Source organism: Chamaea fasciata, unplaced genomic scaffold, assembly GCF_029207755.1.
Source record: "Chamaea fasciata isolate MVZ Bird 193981 ecotype frontalis unplaced genomic scaffold, bChaFas1.0.hap1 SCAF_1, whole genome shotgun sequence".
Classification (NCBI taxonomy): domain Eukaryota; kingdom Metazoa; phylum Chordata; class Aves; order Passeriformes; family Sylviidae; genus Chamaea; species Chamaea fasciata.
The window spans coordinates 96,225,559-96,244,494 of NW_027094086.1; the positions used below are offsets into that span (position 1 = coordinate 96,225,559).

Sequence of the window (18,936 nt, forward strand, 5' to 3'; positions counted from 1 at the left end):
AACTGTTTTTCTTGATTGTTTTTCTGCAACATGAGAAGAGTAGTGACTGCAAAATCCAGTGTGCCATACCTAATTGCATAATTTAATATTCTAAGTTTTTCTGGTCCCTTTTTTGTTCTTTCAGCAGCATGCAGGACTGAGGCTCATGACAATGTCTCAATTTCTCAGGTGGCAACAATCTGCCTCCACTGATGTTTGGTTTCCATACCTAGTGAACCATGTAGTCTTACAGTGCTATAGTTGACACAAGCTTTCATTCCATTATGCAATAATTGTTTAAACTATTGCTTGGTTGTTATAATCCCAAAGGTTCATGCCTGCATTCATGCCCTGATAACTAAGTCCACCTTTTTAGGTTTGCAAGGAAAACTTTCAAATTGTGATGCCATAAGGCAAAAAGTTTGCTCATTTTGCACAGGGGTGTTTGACCCTGAGACATTCTGACATGCTGATGCACTGACAAGTTGCTTAGAAGGTTTACCTGGAAAATAAATTACATCAAAGCATATATTTACAAACATGGTTGGAAAATGTGTTAGATTACTGTAATAAACTATGCAGGGACTCAGATGGAACGAAAAAAAAAAAGACACCTTGTTTATTTTTGAAACCACCAAAGACAGGAGCCCGAGATAAGCCCAGGCGCCACTTGACAAGCCAGAAAAAAAATCCAAAGAAACAGTGTAAAAACACTGGCTGCTCCTTAGGACTTGACGTTCCACCAAAGAACCCTCAGCAAAGTCCCAATGTCCCTTTTATACTCTCTTGTTCCGTCTTGATTGGTGCACTCAGCATCCTCTCTCCAATTGGTTCATTGTCCAGGGTCTGATTGGCCTTTAGTGAGGATCATCCTGGACCAATCATTTGGCCAGGGCATCAAGTGATTGGTCCATTGCATCCACCAATCTGGGGTCGGAGCACTGACACCACTTACCTGATGCCATCTCTTTGCAGTTACCACTTTTTCACCATAAGTGTCCACCGAGCCATTAACTCCCTTATAACTATCTTACAACTTTAAACTTACAACTTTTAACACAACTTTCAGAAACATTTACCTTTACAACCTGTAACACATAACTTTCAGAAACATTACTCACTTACAACGCTTAACCTTTAACCCCTGGAAACATTTATTTACTTAGAACATTACAATGCAGCAAAACCTTGTTTTGTTATGAAGTATTTGCTTGTGAAGACACTGAGTAACTGACAGCTCCAACTACTTCAAGAGCAGATTGAAAGTATGGCTGGATTAAATGTTATTTTCTGTAGCGATCTTACAAATATTTACAAGAGACATTGGTAAAAGTAAGTAATTTTTTCTCTTTGCTTGCTTGGTAATCATAGGCTAGAGAAAAAACATTTTCTGCTTAGAAGGTTCCCATTTGTTTAGTTCTTGGTGTTACGCTTGAGGGTCACAGCTATGATACTAGAAAGCATGCTTGGTAGCTATAGGGATGACACAGAATTGAAATAGATTATGTAGAGTAGATATTAAAATTTCATCAGGTAAAGATTTCAAGAGCTGCTTAAGTAATCATGTCTCAAAAATTACATTGGTGACTTGATGTGTCATGAAGTTTGGAGATTAGATGAACTCCTGAATTCCCTCCTGTCCCTATTTTCTGCGATTTTTCAAGTGGTGTGTGGAACTCCCTGGGAAACAAAGGCACATTAAGGTACTGTAAAATCAGACCCAAAAAAAGAGGGAAGGCTATGTTATGCTGAAGTCAGTGATGTTGTTGAGTTTAGCAAACAATATGCGCTTTTTTTTAAATTGAGACTTAATAACATTGTTTCATTTGTGCTCACATATTATTGTTTTCATCAAATTAATCATATTTTCATCATGTTCCTCATGAAAAGAATGTGAAATTGAAGGGAGTAGATGAGAACTGACTATTGGAGGAGTAAATGATTTCTGAGTAATGTTTCCAGACTTATACTATTTAATGTCATTAAATGCCCCAAATAACATCTATGCATGGTTGGCCTTGAGCAAGAATCTAATGGCACATACTGTGACAGAGCCATGGCCACCCTAGAACGTGCAAGTCATGGTGTCCTGGAGCTCTTGTCAGGGAACTAAAAGCAAGTTTTCCCCTCAAGCCTAGTATATAGACAACAAACATGGGATGAAATAGCAAAAAGAATGAATCCCTTTTTGAGAGACCTTTTGATCTACTCCCTAGCTTCATGTACATGGAAGAGAAGAAAAATGGTTGAGCTTGGTGAGAAAAACCCAAAAGGCAACTCATGCTTTGGAGTATAATGCTGAACTACTTAGGAAAATATTTGGGCCATTATCTTTTCTTGCAAAAAATGATCCAGTTGACTGGTGGGAAGTTGAGTGAAATGTCTATCTTTATTATCTCTGTAATGTTGGAGCAGGTAGGAAAACCCACCACATAATAATTCAGCAATTCTGTTTGGCAATCAGAATTCTAGTTGGCAACAGCTTCTCTCTGTGTCTTGAACATGATGTTATGTAAAATGACACTACTGAAATAGCCATGTTTTGCAACTTGCATTCTGCCCTGAATATGTCCCAACATTCAAATCTGAAAGGCTGAGTGAAGAAGCATTTTCAAGTTTCCTGGCATGCAGAAGAGAGATACTAAGGCTGGTAAAATACTGCGAAAGAAAGTATGGTAACAGCACTTTTACAAGTGCATTATTTTCATTATTCTTTTTATTCCAGGGCAAAGCAGATGGTTTTCCAAGAAAAGCAATGATACCAAATCGTACCAGAGAGAGCAAAGATAAGCTAGATCCATATGCTATTTAGTAAATAGTTAAAGTATCTTTTATTTTGCATTATATTTATTCCGAGGAGAGTAGAGGATCAGTACTTCTCCCCCAGCTTCCAAATTGTTTGATCCTGGACTTTCTTTCCTACCCAGGATGGAGATTAAACTGTTCTGACAGATTCATCACTTGAGTTCAGTGCTCACCAAGGCTTCCATAGGATTATATGTCCTCAACTCTTCATCTTGCTCCAAAGTCGGAGGCAATGTTTGAACCCATGACTTTTCCTGGAAGCACAAACAGGGGTGCTTATAAGCAACCTCCAAGATGGGAGTTGGCTGAAGCTGGCAAATATGGATAATAATCAAGTATCTGTGGATCTCTAGGACTCATGGAACCAGTCTTACAAAATATGGATGGAGCAAATCTAAAGATCCTCCTAAACTTGCTCAGAGTTGTTGTATTTTGCAGACATTCAGTAAATCACTTTCTTTCACCATGCATCTACTCAGAATGACAGGCTGCTGAGGAAAGAAAGCTTTTGCCATTACCTGATGATCACTCCAAGAGTCAAATCATAGAAGCTTGTCACCCTGATCTTTTTCAGCCTTCTGATGTTTGCATTTTTGTAGTGGAGTTTCTCACGGATTGTAACACAAACAAAGTGATTGTTTTCGCATTCCTCTCTGGAGGAGGGACAATTGATGGACTCCTAGTTTGACCACTGGGGTCGAAGAGGTGTCAACCTCATTGTCCAATCCCTGATCATTGTCCAGAATCTATATAATCGAGGTCAAAATAATAAAGCTCTCTTTTTTTGCTCTGACAACTGTCTGCGTGAGTGTCCTTCATTTCATGTCCATCTAGTGACAGAAGCTGACATTGCTTGCAATTATTTTCCCTTTGAAATCTAACTAATTTAAGCGTGAGTATTGGTTTCATTCCTCCTTGATAAGGCATTTACTTCAATAGAGCTGCTTGCACTCTTTGATTTTCTGTGTTGCCTTTTCTACCTAGCAACAAACAGCAGAGAGGGTTTGGCTAGAAAATCACACCAGCAGAGGGGTTTGGATAGAAAATCAAAGCAGGGATTCTTCAGAGATGCATACGGAGGTACAAGCATTCCTATCATTGTGTTGTATAGTCTCTATTTGACATAATCTGACATCACCACTGCACAATGGCAGAGCTATGGGATTAGCAGGCCTAGATGGCAGCACCAAGTCTGGGGCAGCTAAACAGAGCAAGTGTTTCTGCGTGAATAACTATGGAAGTAAAATTAATAGGCATCCAGAGTATGTAACAGACCATATTCCTCTGAAAAGGTTTGGGGGTTAATACAAGCATTACTGGGTAGGCATTGGATTGTCCCTGTGATAGTATAGGGTTAAAATGATTACTGAAACAGCAAGGCTGGGAAACAGAACATCATCTCCACTGCAACCAGGATGTTATGCTCATGCTATTGTTTTAACCAAATCAAGTATAACTTCGCCTAGGTAACAAATCAGGGAGCGGGGGGGGGGGGGGGGGGGGGCGGGGGGGGGGTGGATGTAGTATAAGTATGATTCTTAGTGGAACACATAGGCTTGGGAAATAAAGTAAGATATTCTCCTGGGTCAGGTGAAACTGTACCTGATCGTCATATGATAGATTATATGATTGTCAATTGTGTGGTAGCTGAATATGATTATTATCTTATACCAGAATCATGAGAATTGATTATTACAAATTCATGCTTGGGTAAAATCAATGGAACAATGGGATTTAATGATTAACATGTATACTTAGGTAACAAGAAAGTATAAAACCTTATCTATTTTGAACATCTGGTGGAGCTGGGTTTGGGTCTGTACCCCGACTCCCAGAGCTCTCAATAAAGCACCGGCATAATCATCTCCAGTGATTATGTGTTTTCCTATGTTATCACCTGGAATAACATCCTTCCCTTTCCACATCGTGTTTGCACTAAAACCTCAAAGCTTGCTGTTTGCTCCATGCCACCAGAAAAGCTTTGCAAATTGCACTGTGGAGTAGAAGTGACAAAGCAGAATGTTTTCCTTGTGAGAAGGTACCCTGAGTACACATCCTATCATCACTATCCAGCTTTCAAAACAGACATGACAATGGTGGTGGTAGAGTGCCAGGCGAAAGGCCTGGATGTTGTCGTCATCATCATCATCTGTCCTGGCTCAGCAGGAGAAGAGTCAGCCAGCTGTGACCCTGGGCAGATACCCTGGGTGACTAGTGCAAGAGTGAGGTGGCATGGTTCTCCAGAACTCCAAAGAGGTTCTAAAGTCAGGTGCAATGAGCAAGGCAGTTCCTACTCAGAAATTTTTCCTCTCTTTAAGATCAAGTATCTTGTAAAACACAGTAACATTGTTTAATTTTTTTGTACCTTGGACTTTTCTGAGTTACAACTTAATTCAATATATAAATATTGTCATCATATATAAAATACATATTGATAATATTGTAATAATGTATTATTGTAATAATAATTACATATAAGTATTGTAATAATATATTATCAATATTGTTATATAATATTATTAATATTGCCAAATTAACTCCAGGTCAAAGCTTTATCTTTTTGATGTGAGCAATTCTATTAAGAAACTCAAATATAAATAAAATAAATATAAATGAGGGAAATACTGACTCTGAGGAACTTGCATTCCAAAAGCATTGCACATCCTTGCTTAAAGGGCAAAATAAGGCTGAGAGTTGCAGATTTGAGCATGTGTTCTGAGGAACAATGAGAAAAAAAAAATGAAATGCCAACCTGCTGTTGGATGTAAGCTGGTCTTCTGCTTTAATTTGAAACAATGAAGTATGCACAGCTTAAAGTTTGTTGGACCTACTCCCTTAACATGTTACAGCATCACAACAAAGTGTAACATGGAGTTGATTTTTATTAAATATATTCAGAATGTAAATTCAATTTGTCTTTTTTTTTCTTCTTTTTTTTTTTTTTTTTCTTTTCATTAGTATCACTCTTGTAAATAGCATAGTAGACAGTGGAATTTTTGCCTGGGTACAAATGGTAAATCAAATAATTTAAACACCTTCCTTTTCTTTCCACATCCTTGATTATTCCATAAGATCCATGAGGCATAATTTTTGGAATTCCTAGACTCTAAGTTAATAGGTATTCTTGTTTTATTCTTGTTTTGTTTAATCCTTTCCATTAGCAGATGGAAATTAATTTTCAGTACCTGGAATTAAGGATCAGAGTACCTCGATAAATGTGTATTGATGCATTCAATAATTCAGCAGAGGTCTGGGTGGGGCAGGAAGAAGAGACAGAAACATAGCTATTTATATCTCTGTTGAGATAACTGGAGACAAAAATCTGCAAAACAAAGTCTTAAATTTGAATTCCAGGTCATATACTTAGTTGCTGTGGGATAGCAAAATTAGTAACCTCTTCAGTACTATCTAAGAGATATCATGGGACTGATATGCCAGAAAACTTAGATTAGTGGGAAATCAGAATATAGTTTAAGTACTCAATTTTAAAAACATAATGGCAGCCCTTTCAAAAAGGTGGGAAGTTATAATGGTATCCCTACATGCACATTTTCCTGCATTTGCACTAGAGAAAACACCAGGACAGTGATTAACATCATAGAGCCCCCACATGCCAAAACTTTAAAAATACCTTAATAGTTCAGCTATCTCCACAGATGTTTGCTTCTTGACTTTTTTTTTCTTTTCTTCCTATTTCATGTTTTTTCCCCCCACACTGAGATGGGGCACAGCTGACATTATCTTCTTTCTCAGTCCAGTTTGAGTACAGAGCTGTGTTGATTTGGTACAATCTGGGTTTTGGTAGTGGGGAAGGGCCACAGAAATGGCTTCTGTTAGAAGCTGCTAGAAGTTTCCACCATTGTGGCCCTGATATTTCTAGGTCTGAGAGATTTTAGCCTGCTAGCAGCTGCTAGTTTTTTCCCAAGGAAAAATTTCTCAAGAAAGCTTCTTCTCAAAACAATCCTGGCAAACAACTATCCTATCTCAAAACAATCTTTCTCCAGGAAAACAGGGTGTCATGGGTTTTGTAAAGAGCATATTATTCTGTTCCATCTGGGTGGACCAGAATTGCTTATCTTTGCCCAAATGGGTCAGTGTCGCTTATCAGATGGTGGAGTGCTACTTATCTCTCTTCATTGTTTCACTACTTTCATGGGAATGTCTTCGGCTAATGGACCATTAAGAGCTCATCAATGTCATGACACATTACACTGCACTATTGTAAGCTGCTCCACACAGGGAGGAGGAGCCAAACCATCTTAACCTACATAAAAAGCAGCCACAGTCCCACTAGGTATCCAGTTTTTCCACCGGATCCCTGGAGGAAGACTGGACCCATCTCACCCTTACTGGACCCTTTTTTCAACAGGACCATCTCTACTCCAACAGAACCACATCTGCCACTCCAGGAGGGCTTACTTTGGACTGCTTCCAACACCCTGACCAACAGGGTGTCAGGTTGTATTTCTGACTCTGTCAGGGTTTTTCTGGGATTTGTTGGTTTGTTTGCTTGCTTATTCTTCTGTACTACAACATCTGTATTTTTATATCCCTAGTAAAGAACTGCTATACCTATTCCCAAAATCTTTGCCTGACAGCCTTTTAATTGCAAAGTTATGATAATTTGGAAAAGGGGGGGAGGGGCTTACATTTCAAGGGAGACTCCAACCCTCCCTGGCAGATACCTGTCTATCTAAACCAAGACATGTGGGGGGGGTAAGTTCTCCAAGTCCCACAGCTGAAATTCCTCTGCAAGCTGTAGTGAGGATTATAGTGAAACAAACTGCCCCTGTAATCCATGAAATCCATAGGGAATTCAGAAATCCACTTGCAGCAGTGGGAAAAGTGCTAACACTGGAGTGGGTGGATGCTAGAGAAAGCTGTGATCCACTGGAAGACCCAAATAGAGATAGAGAAAAAAGGCCCTTGCTTCCAAACTAGAGCAGCCTATCCTTAGAAGACTGTGCCCTGTGGATTAGTGACACACGCCCCAGCAGTTTTGGAAAGACTGTTTGCCTGTGGGAGGGACCCCACAGCACAGCAGAGAAAAGACTTGTCTCCCTGAGAGAACAGAAGAAGATCTACAGTGACAAACTGACCAAAACCCTCATGCCCTGTCTCCTGGCACTCTTAGTAGGAAAAAGGGAGGGGCTGGGCGTGGGGAGGGTAGGGGGGAAGGTGTTTTAAAGGCTTCCTTTACTTCTCATTATCCTCCTCTTACTCTGTTAATACTAAATTTACTTTGTACCTTTAAATTTGAACCTGTTTCACTCTTAGAGTGTTTTTCTCCCAGTCCTTATTTCAACTCATTAGCCCTTTGTTAAATTTTCTTTCCCCTTTCCTCTGCCTGACTGTGGTGGAGGAGGGTGAGTGATTGACTTTTGTGGGTGCTTGGGATTTGGCCAAAATCAAACCACAAGAAGAGCATTCTTCCTGCTGGAGCCAAAGTAACTTGAAAAGCTGTCAGTGCTGTTCACAGCAGACAGAAGTAGGAGAAAAAAAGGGTCTGCTTCTGGGGTCTGTTAATTATTAAAGAGTTTGCTAACACATTCAGCTCCTTCACTGACTGTTCTTATGAGCCACTTGCAGAAGCTGTGTAGGTTAGTCTCTGCTGGAAGTATGTAGAAATTCAGTATGTTTGCATACAAAATTACCAAAGAGCAAAATAATAATTAATTGGCCCAGCTTGTGTCACCAAAGAGGATTATTCATTATATCACTGAAAATAGGGAGTGACACACTTTTAATGTCAAGGTTCCTATGCTTGGTTGAACTTGTCACATCTGATGAATTGAAGGCACCCAGGAAGCCTGGCAGTTTCATCTATTTCAACAGAGGGTTGATGCTAGTTTTGTGTTTTCAGGAGTTGTAAGGGGGAAAGCAAGGTGGGGAAGGCAGATGAACCAAAGGCAAAAGACTTTAGACTTTGATGTCAGACTCTGAAACTTTACTTTTCTTCTTTTCATGAGCTACATATTTTACCAGCTATTATTATCATTAAAATAAAACTAGTGCAAATACAATGGAGTGAGTATTAAAATGTAAAACTGTATTTGTATTGTGAAAGTGATGTCAGAGTTAAGTTAGGGACTTGGACACATTAAAAAACATATGTAGACACTGCTATTTCATTCCAGCTAGTGACACATCTGAGAATATTTCATTCTATGAATGAACTGCTGTAAGAGGTATTTCCAAAACGCAATAGGGATGACATTTCACAATTTAGTAAATATTAGTTTCCATGTCAGGATTTTGTACTGAATCTCACCCCAAGAAAATAGGGACAAAACTAGCCTTTTAATGACCCAGCTACATCAGATATTTTATTTTTCTGTTAATGAAAATTTTTTCCCCTTAATTGAATCAACCTGACCAAAAAAGAGCAAAAATTTATTGCAACAATATGCATCTCATTCTAAGCGTGCTATTCCTGCAAACCAGTCTGAATTATATAACACTTTTAAGAATCGTAATTTTTCTACCTGAACACCTTTTAACCTATTCTCTTGAAATAATATTTAATATTTTTTCCTCCTGTTTTTGTCCTCTCCTAAATTTATAAATAGCTAGCAATTAATACAAACTATATGCTTGCAAGGTGCATAATGTATCAATAAGACTTGAAAGCTTGAAATCAAGTATGCGTGTATTTCACAGTTGACTGCATAAAATATTTTTTTCTGCATAACTGGACACTTGAAATAACATATTTTATTTTGCAGAAGATTTGTTTTGAAATACAGTCTTCATCATCAAGGCAAGGTAAGAGAGAAATAGGAGCACAGAGCTGTGGTCATTACTCCTCTGAGAAGCAGCATGGACCTGCTATGAGGTATTTATACAGTACCTTAAACAGATGAGGTCTCTGGCAGAGACCCCAAAGAACCATGTTAATAAAATCAATAAGTAAGAATGGTGTTTCTCATTCCAAATAGAAGAAGTGACAGGAAGGTTTAACTGAGTGGAGCTCTGCCCACAGCCTATTTACTGGAGGAGAGCAGTGTGCTGTGATAAATGGTGTGTGAATACAAATTTTAGAGCCAAGTTGCTTTTGAGGAAAAGAGTGCTGATATCAGTGTACCACAGACATCTATGTCACTCTGGCTATTTTTCAAGTAGCCCATTGCTAAGGAATCATAGCTGATACTTCTATTTATTTTTAGAGGTAAGTAATTTTCTGCTTTCTTCTACCATTTTCTTCCCACAATTTTCTTTGGTTTCTCAGGTTTTTTGATTACTTTCAGGTCATACTGTCACAGTAATTTAAAACAGAAATGTCTGTTATGCCGTCTGCACACTGCGTTGTGTTTCATGTATCACTTCCTTTTGACACCATGTCAAAGTGACTTTTGCTTCTCCATCATAGGGACTGAAGCAAAAGGGAGGTTTTGAAGCTATATATTGAGATTACCTGGTAATGAATTTTGTGATTCTTTTCTCTGTGTTAGTGAATTCCTCCCACCATCCCCAAGCCTGGTCTGCATTAGAAAATTTGCAGCTGGGGAGTATCTATACATGGTAATGTGAACCAGTCAAAATAGTGTTTCTACCTTTGAATTAATACTAACTTATTGCCATTATTGTGCTTACTTTTGATGTGTGCAATGCTTACAGATATTCAGTTGTCTATGCCCATCACAGCATGTCTTGGCATTTCTGCGCTTTGTCTCACAACACTGAATTCTTTAAACAACTCTTGAAACAGGTTGGAAACTCAATGACATTATGTGACATGTCTGTCTTCATCCCCTCATATCTTCCCACAGACACACCCCTGCCTTTAAAAATGTCTTTACTTTCTAATTTGTGTGTGAACGTAAGAGTCTGTTTCCACAATAAAAGATGCAATCCCTTATTATTCTGCTTCTGCTTGATCCACTCATATGTATACTTTTGGACATTTGTGTGGTGTGGACACTGAGAGATCAGACAGTTACGGCAGAGTCTAAATCTGTGTGAAATCAAGTCACATAACTTTCTCACAATGGCCTGAGAAATTGTGAGGAGGAATCAATAACAATCCTTGGAAGGTGAAAAACAGTTAAGGCGGAAAACGGTTAAGGTGAAAATCATTAGCAGGTGGTGTTTTTTAACTTGTTGTTTACTTGTAAAAAACAGTTGAGGGGTGTTGTTCTGAATGTCCAATCTTTTTCTTCCTTGGAACTGTCTATAAAAGGAGGGTGAAAAATAAAGATTGTGCTTTCTTGTCCTGGAGATCAGAGAGTCAACATGTCGCTATTGCCACCATTCGTAATATAATAGCAACAGTTTGGTTTTGGGAAGAGACCTGTGATCTGATAGCCAAGTTATGGGGCTAGCAGAGAAGCAGGGAAGCAGAACCAAGGTTAGAAAGCAGCAGACAATAAAAATTGTTCTGCAGCAGGCTGACTGTGGGTCAAATCTCTAAAGCAGGTGTGAAGCTATCCCCAAGTCATTCCCTTTATGACAGGCTGGATAGGAGACATGTACTCCATATGTGATATGAAATGCACCTTTTTTTTTTTTTTTTTTTTTTTTTTTTTTTTTTTTTTTTTTGGTTCTTTTCCATGGAGATCTCATGAACACTTAAATAACCACAGTCTCTGTGTGAAGCATGATGCTGGGGAAATGCAACTGGTATTTCAAAGATAGAGTTGTGTTCATAGGAACCAAGATGAGAGAAGGAGGGAAGGGAAAGGAGGGAAACTTAGTTAATTTCAACTATGCATGTCCTGATGCATGTTTTTTAAATTCATGTCAGCATTCTAACTCTTCCCACTTGATTTTAAAGTTTTGTCTTCACATGTAGTCTCAGGGCAAAAGAATATAGGATTCTAAATTAGGGGTTCCATCTTAAAAAAATTTATTAGGAATGTAATAAAGTAATGTTAGGGCTATGTAGTAGAACTGAAATAGCTAAAAACAGGAGGTTCATAGAAAACTGTCACATTGCAAAGACAGAACAAGGAAGGTACCTTTACATTATAGTCAGCCTCTAATAGGAGCATAGCTCATGCAGGTTGATGAACTCTTGTGTGTAATAGTGATTCCCTTGCTTCCTCTCCTTTTTTCTTCTAAGGAGAAAAATGTAATGTGTGAAAGATCATGTCTCATTGACAAATTAATTCTCTGAGACTGTGCTGGAATACTCCTCATGCTAAATCTCAGCCAAGCCAATCTAGGCCCATTTTACCTGTGCCAGTGAAGACAAGTACAACTCTTGTCATACACATACAGAACAATCTTTGAGTATTTTGCTTGAGGAATGCAACAAGTAAAATATTTTCACAGCAAATTATTTTTATTGTTACTCAAGTACAGTGTTAAAATGTATATTCTGTGTATAAAAAATCTTGGTTACAGCAACATTTTTACAATAAGATTTTTCATAGATTTAGCTTACTTAATATATTTATGCTGACTCACAATGGATGGTTGCATAGAACTCCTCGTTTTAATTCCATAATTTTTTAAGTTAAAAAACTAATACAAAATAATCTCTTTCCAGGCAGAAATGCAATAGTTTATATACAATTATTCATCACAGTATAATGACTATAGATAAAGTATTATAGTTATAACCCAGCATGAGTTACATAACAGAGATAATCTGTATAAATTACTGGGCACAATAAGGATGTTTTCAGTCAGCCAAAAGCATTCTGTATCTATTTAAATGGCACCTGTATATTTTTTAGCAGCTATTTTTTTTTCTTTAGCCTAGGCAGAGATATATGGGCAGGTGGCCAAAAACAATTGCAACCATCTCCTCACCTCTAGTGAGAACTTCTTCTGGCAGCCTTTCCAGAAACTCATCTGTGGAAACCCTAAAAAAATCCCCTCAAGGAAACTTCCAGGCTTTCCCCTGGGAAGATTTACCATAGAGGTTCCCTGCCTAAGCTGAAAGAGAAGACTTCCTTCATGGTGTCTTGCAGAACTACTGCCAATCTCTCCTGGATTACTTCCTTCATTGGTCATTTAACCCTGCCCTCCCCAGTTGTTCATCCCTCATACCCCTCTATAGGGTACCCTTTGTACCACCCCTGTGGCCTCAGATCATTGGCTACTGTACCCCATACTTAAGCTGGCATACAACACATGGTCTGGTCTTCTGTCTCTGATCCCTTTGGCATGCTGAAATAAACCTTGCTGGAAAATATAATGCAGGAGGCCCTTCCTCTCTTTCCTCCACTAAGGCATGTATGTGTGCATGGACTTGCAATGGCTGTTCCGGTGGCCTGCTCTGAGCGGCTTCTGAAGGAGACACTTTGAGAAGGTAGCAGCATTTTACAATTCTGCCACAGTGCTACACTTATCATTTCACTAGCCAGCCAATGCTTTTCTCCTCTGAAGTTCCCTGCAATTCATCTACAGTTGCATTCCACAGAACAGTATTTTTTTTCTGGGTAGCATAAGAGGAATCCAAAACAGGATGCTTCAAATCCCTGTCATATTTCCAGTGCACTGACCAGGTCACTCCTCAGCTAGACACAACCTTACTTAACAGGCTGTTTTTACACAAACACTCATTCCCTTATTGTGACTTTGCCCAGCCTCAAATGTCTTGTCTTTGTTTTTGGGACTGCTGGCTTCCAGAAGATGTCTGGCAATGCCCTTTTTCAGTATAAAAGCAATACTGTCTTCTGTTGAAGAGATGGAGTTAATATACTTGCAGTTAGTCTCCTTTTATTTCCTTCTATCAGTGATCCAAGAGATGGGACTGATTGCTCGGGTGCAAAAGTCAGTTTATTGATCACAAAGCTTCAGTATATGGACCTTTTCAGCTGTTACTAAAATAGCTGCTCTCTTAAGCAATAATAACTATAGCAACCATATCTTATGTTTCTTAATAACATTGCTTAACCAAAGGCAAGCACAGACCCGTACAAGCATGTATGGGCTTAAGCTAAGCGTACTCAGCATTATCTTCTGCTTCCCTCTTCAGGGTACAGCCTGCCATGGCTGCATTGCCTGCCAAGGCTTACGGCCTACTAATGCTAACATGTCCACTTCTGTAATGAACTGAGCAGTACACCCAGTCCTGCTCTTTAGCTGTATCCTCACACCTTCTTCCTGCCTTTCCTGTACTTCCTAGGACCCAGAGGTCCTAGGCTGTGTCATACAGCAGAAAACACCTACGGCAAATTGGAATGTTTAAGCATTTGATATTCTGTTCATTTGAGTGTCCAGGGGCAGTACTTTCCTGTTTGAGATCCATGGGACTGCACAGTAGTGTCTGTGAGTCCTTGCTTCAAAAGATCTTAGTCAGGGTTGCTCTTCTTCCAGCACATGGCTATGGCAAGGGCATGGGAGTTGTTTCTCTACTAACAGTGCCCTACAGCATCAAAAAAATCCTCAAAGTGAACCACTGTCTTGGGTCATCTGCAATACATCATTACTGATTGTTGTGACAGTAGACATTTTGATTCTACAGGTGAATGGAAATACACTGGTTACCTGCAAAGCTAAATAGGTATAAGTATGGAAGTCATGAAACAATATCATGGCTTGTAAATTCCGTGGACATAAGTCTAGAGTCCTTAGGAGTGATGTCTTTAAATTTTCATTATATTTTTAGCATTAAAACCCCATAGAGAGGAACAGGATAATTCATCAAAAGCCTAGATAAATAAACAAAAAACATCTTTCAGATCTAACTGTGTCAGCAAAAGATGCATCCAATAGCAATCTCTCAATTATTTTTTGCAAGAACTACTGGCAAAACTTTTAGAGTGAGAGCCCTAGTTACTCATCAAGACCCTGCCTGTGAAGATTTACTATTTCAGCTCTTCCAGCTAATGCAGTTTTGTATGTGTATTTGTTGTTCTTTTTGTTTAATAAATTGCCTGACCAAAAGGGTGGTACTCTATGGTAGGTATGTCAGTTGAGAAGCTGAGCAGAGAGGCATAGCTTCCTCCACCAGTAAGAACAATGTGCAGGGGATTCTACTAATTGACAGCCTGGGTTAATGGATGATGCACAGAGAAGCTAAGAGTTATCTGCTATCCACAGCTGCAGTGTTATCTTGGAGCACTGCAGCAACTGAATTCATGCTGTGCTTGTTCTACATGCCTGGGAGCATGGCATCCAGGAATGCAGCAGGGACAGCAACCCTCTATACATGAAATGCTAAATGAATTGGTGTTGGGCTTCTTGCCTTCAGAGAAAGTAGGCATGGGAGAGATTAAAAACAATGTCTGCTTTTCTGTTCACCTATGATTAAACGATAGAAGTAGAGAATTAATTACTGTAGGTTTTTTATTAGGTTTTTTTGTCTTAGTATTTTTAACAAGCAATGGCAAGAATGGTATCAGAAATATTTAATCCATTACAAAACTATCTTAAATCTCTTAATGTATTTCACTGCACAAAGCCTGCATAGATTTTATCTTAAAATCACACAATAGCAGCATAGCTATGCCTATTCATATTTTCATGATGATATCCTAACAATCCATTGCATAAAGCCAATCATAATACTTTAACAGGAAGGATCTAATACAAACTTTTTCCTTTCCAGGAGAGGCAGGAAAGCATACCAGCCTTTTGTTTCAACTGCTCTGGATTTGCTTATGGTATATAAATGCTACTATACCTCTATTATCCTGATGGACTAATTTTTTATCTTAATATTAGCAATAGGTACACTAATTATTAGTACACTAATAATACTAGTAAGTATCTTAATTGACTGATTCTACATTTAGAGGTATTTTGAGGTATTTATACATATAGAGCTATTTTGTCCAAAAGGTGGAGCTATTGACCCTCCAAGGTCTTAGCTTTGTTTGCCCAACAGAAAGCATTGACTGATGCGGTTTTGTTTTGGAGTGTATTTGGTTCTAAGCCTGTCTCAACTTTAAGGGTTTGCTGACACTCAAACTTCCACATAAAAATGAGGTAAAAAAAACCATGTGCTTTTGGAGTCTTACTATGCCCTTTCTGTTTCAACTACTTTCTGTGTTTCTGTTCCCTTGTGATTTGTCTTGTGATTCCAAGTCTGTCTGTAAATTAATTAAGCCTGTCAATATGCTTTTGACTTCTTATTAATCAAGGGGTTCAACTTCCGCATCTATCTCCCCCACTGCTTTTCCAGTTGTTCACCAGACTCCCACAGGGACATACCTCAGGATATCTCAAGAGATGCAGCTCCGTAACTACCTGTTTCCCCAAGGTAGCATTTTCTGAACCAGCAACAAATGGCAATTTCATGCAGGCAAAATGTTGCTACAGGCTATTTTTTTTTTCTCCTCCACATAGACAACTGCTTCTCTTGCCAGGCGAGTAGGAAAAAACTCTCTTTTAATCATCTTTTTGTTTTGCCTTGTGGGAGTAAGGAAGCAGAGTTAAGTACATTAGCAGTGACTTCCAAGAAGATTCAGATGATATATCAGCAGAACCTTGCACTAGTTCTCTGCTTTTGCAAAGCTGCTGCTGGCTGCTGGTTGTAAATATTAGCAAGTGATACGTAACAAGATTGGTTTAGGATGCTCAGGAAAAAAGTTGAATTTTTGTATCCCATTCTAATTCATAACATAAATACTATTTTAATTAAGGTTCTGATTTTGTTCGAAAGTTTAGACTGACAACACAGTTTTACTGAGTAGATGCACTGATCCTGCATATTCCAGCAAGATACCTCCCTTCTTTGCAGTAACACCAAGTAACAGAAGTTTTGCCAGGTAGTAATATAAAAAGACCTCCTGCATAATACATGAGGATAGATAAACCTGAGAATGCTAAACATTTTTGAAATCATACTGTACAGCAAGCTGTCAAGTTCAACAAAACTAAATGCTGACTAAATGTGTGTTTAATAAATCATCCTCCTTCCTGGTACATACATTAGAATTTGCTTCAAGGAGCAGAATATGTTGAAACTAGTCTCCAGACTGCATCCTGCTACGGTTAGATGATTTTACCATCTATCTTTCACTTGGTGCTCTTGAAGAGAAGGTGATTCTGCAGGCTCTAACTACACAGTCCCTCTTACGGAAGCCATTTCAACTTCCAAAGAGTACTACTAACAGTTTATTGAAGGAGTCTACTTGTTTTTGAACACAGATGTAAGGGAAAGACTTGAATTTTAGTCTTAACCAGTTCTTTATTAGCATAAAAATCTACAATATACAAAAAGCAGGGACTGGATCCCAGGATTACATCCTATCTCTTGTAATGTAGAATTAAAAAAAAAAATCTAGTTACCTTTCACTGAAACCTAACAGGGTTTTAGCTCAATTTCAATAAAAAGTCTGTGAACTTTCTGAAGTCTCATCCAAAAATTACATCTGGATGTAGCCCAGTAACATGTGATACATTGTTGCTTAAAATTTATTTACTGCCAGATAAATTTGCCTACTATTCAATATAAGTATGCAAAAGTTATTCTAAGAACTATTATGACAAACCTCTATCTGTGGCTATTAAAGAGAGTTTTCTAAAATCAAATTGATAAAAAAAAATTGGGATTTGTTTGTTTAAATTTATCTTACTTTTAAGACAGAATAAATTGGAATTTGCCACTGCTTTTCAAGTTACAATAGGAGACAAATAATATACGTATATATATCAAAAGCTGCTAGGAACTTAGATATATACGTCGAGAGATGTTTCATCTTCTAGAGAATGTTGATTAAATGGACTGCATGTTCACATTTTGCACATGTGAAATTCCAAACTTCATTCAGGATTGATAGTAGATGATAGAATAAATACAATGAATACTGGAACAAGTTTCCTGGAGAGGTAGGCAATGCCCCATTCCTATCATACCTTTGGACAATGCTCTTAATAATATCCGTTAACCTTTCGTCAACCCTGAAGGGGTCAGGCCGTTGGACTCAATGGTCATTGTAGATCCATGCAGCTATTCTATTTTCTGTTCTGTTTTATTCTATTCTAGTCTATGTAGGTTGATTCATTTTTCACTTTTCAGTCTAGCAAAGAAAAGTCACACAGCTACAGAAAGCTGCAGCAGGAATACAAGCAGGTCCTGTTTCCTGAAAAGCAGAAAATTGAAGAATTAAGACAGCTACCACCCACGCACCAAATAAGAAGGAGAAGGTTTTCTGAAATCTAAATTCAAAAGACCTGATCATGAACTTCATGTATTTGATGGCAGAAAAACATGAAGAGTGGATTCTAAAAGATGTGTAAGTAAGATTTTCACCCATTTGTAGTCTGCTTGAGTCTAGCTCCAGTCACCACCAGCAGATTCAACCTCCACCACTTGCCTGGGCAATGAACAGGCTGTGTGGGTGGGCTCTGAACATGAAGCTGCTTGTGTCAGTCCAATGCCTTTCACAATGGGTCTCTGTCTCCTAGGAAAGAAAATATCCACATAATTTGATCTTCCATTCGTTAATTTTCATAGGAAAAAGTGCCAAATCAGTCCAGACATTTTAAAAGCTACAACAGATGAAACTGGTTGGTCAATGAATTGGTTGGTCAATGCAGTACAATTTGTTGCACTGCTGTCTCTGGGGATATGCCTTATTCTTCAGGAGTGTGAATGAAAATTGCTGAGTTTTTTAACAAACTCAGTATTAACAGAAATGGAAGGTTGTTGCTGATAATGCTGATATGGGTATGGAGCTCCCTAGCCAGCGGACAAAAAGGTAACTGACTGTTTAAGAGACCCCGTGTGCCTAAAGATAGCTGCAACATCCTTTGCCTTTTTTTTTTTTACACATCCACTTGAAAATACCTGAGAATGTCAATATGATTAAATTTATGATGAAATTGTAATAGATGTGCTGTATAAAATTCGTGTATTAAATTTGTGTGTGTAAAATTATACATTGGAATTAAAAAGCCCCAGATTCCTGGAAATGGTCTGAGGGCGTCTCCAAACATTCCAAAGTCTTTTTTTAGCTTGAAGGCGTTACCTCGACATCTGCAGAAGAGATAATGTGGAAACGGCTCATTAATCACGGGCTGACCACATCTTCACAGTCACTCAAAGGATCTGATATTGATCTGGGTGGAGATTAACAGATGATTACATCAAGCCTTCCAACAGAAGATTCAGAGACTCTTCCCTCGGACTTTCATACAATTCTTCAGGAAGTTCTTTCAAACATCCCTCACAGGGCGTAGGACATTTCAATGATTGTATTGTTTGCATGATGTCATGTTCTTTGGGCGAATCCGCATTCTTTGTGGCAGCCG

At 38.5% G+C, this 18,936-nt stretch overlaps 1 protein-coding gene across 1 annotated transcript in view; it reads left to right on the plus strand.

Moving 5' to 3' along the window:
- HUS1 (HUS1 checkpoint clamp component) overlaps positions 1 to 3,538 on the plus strand; it is a 35,245-nt gene extending 31,707 nt beyond the window's left edge. Inside the window, exon 9 of the transcript XR_010722158.1 lies at positions 2,907 to 3,538. The gene's annotated coding sequence lies outside the window, so the exon portion shown is untranslated. The remainder of the gene's footprint in view (positions 1 to 2,906) is intronic.
- Positions 3,539 to 18,936: the final 15,398 nt, after the last annotated feature.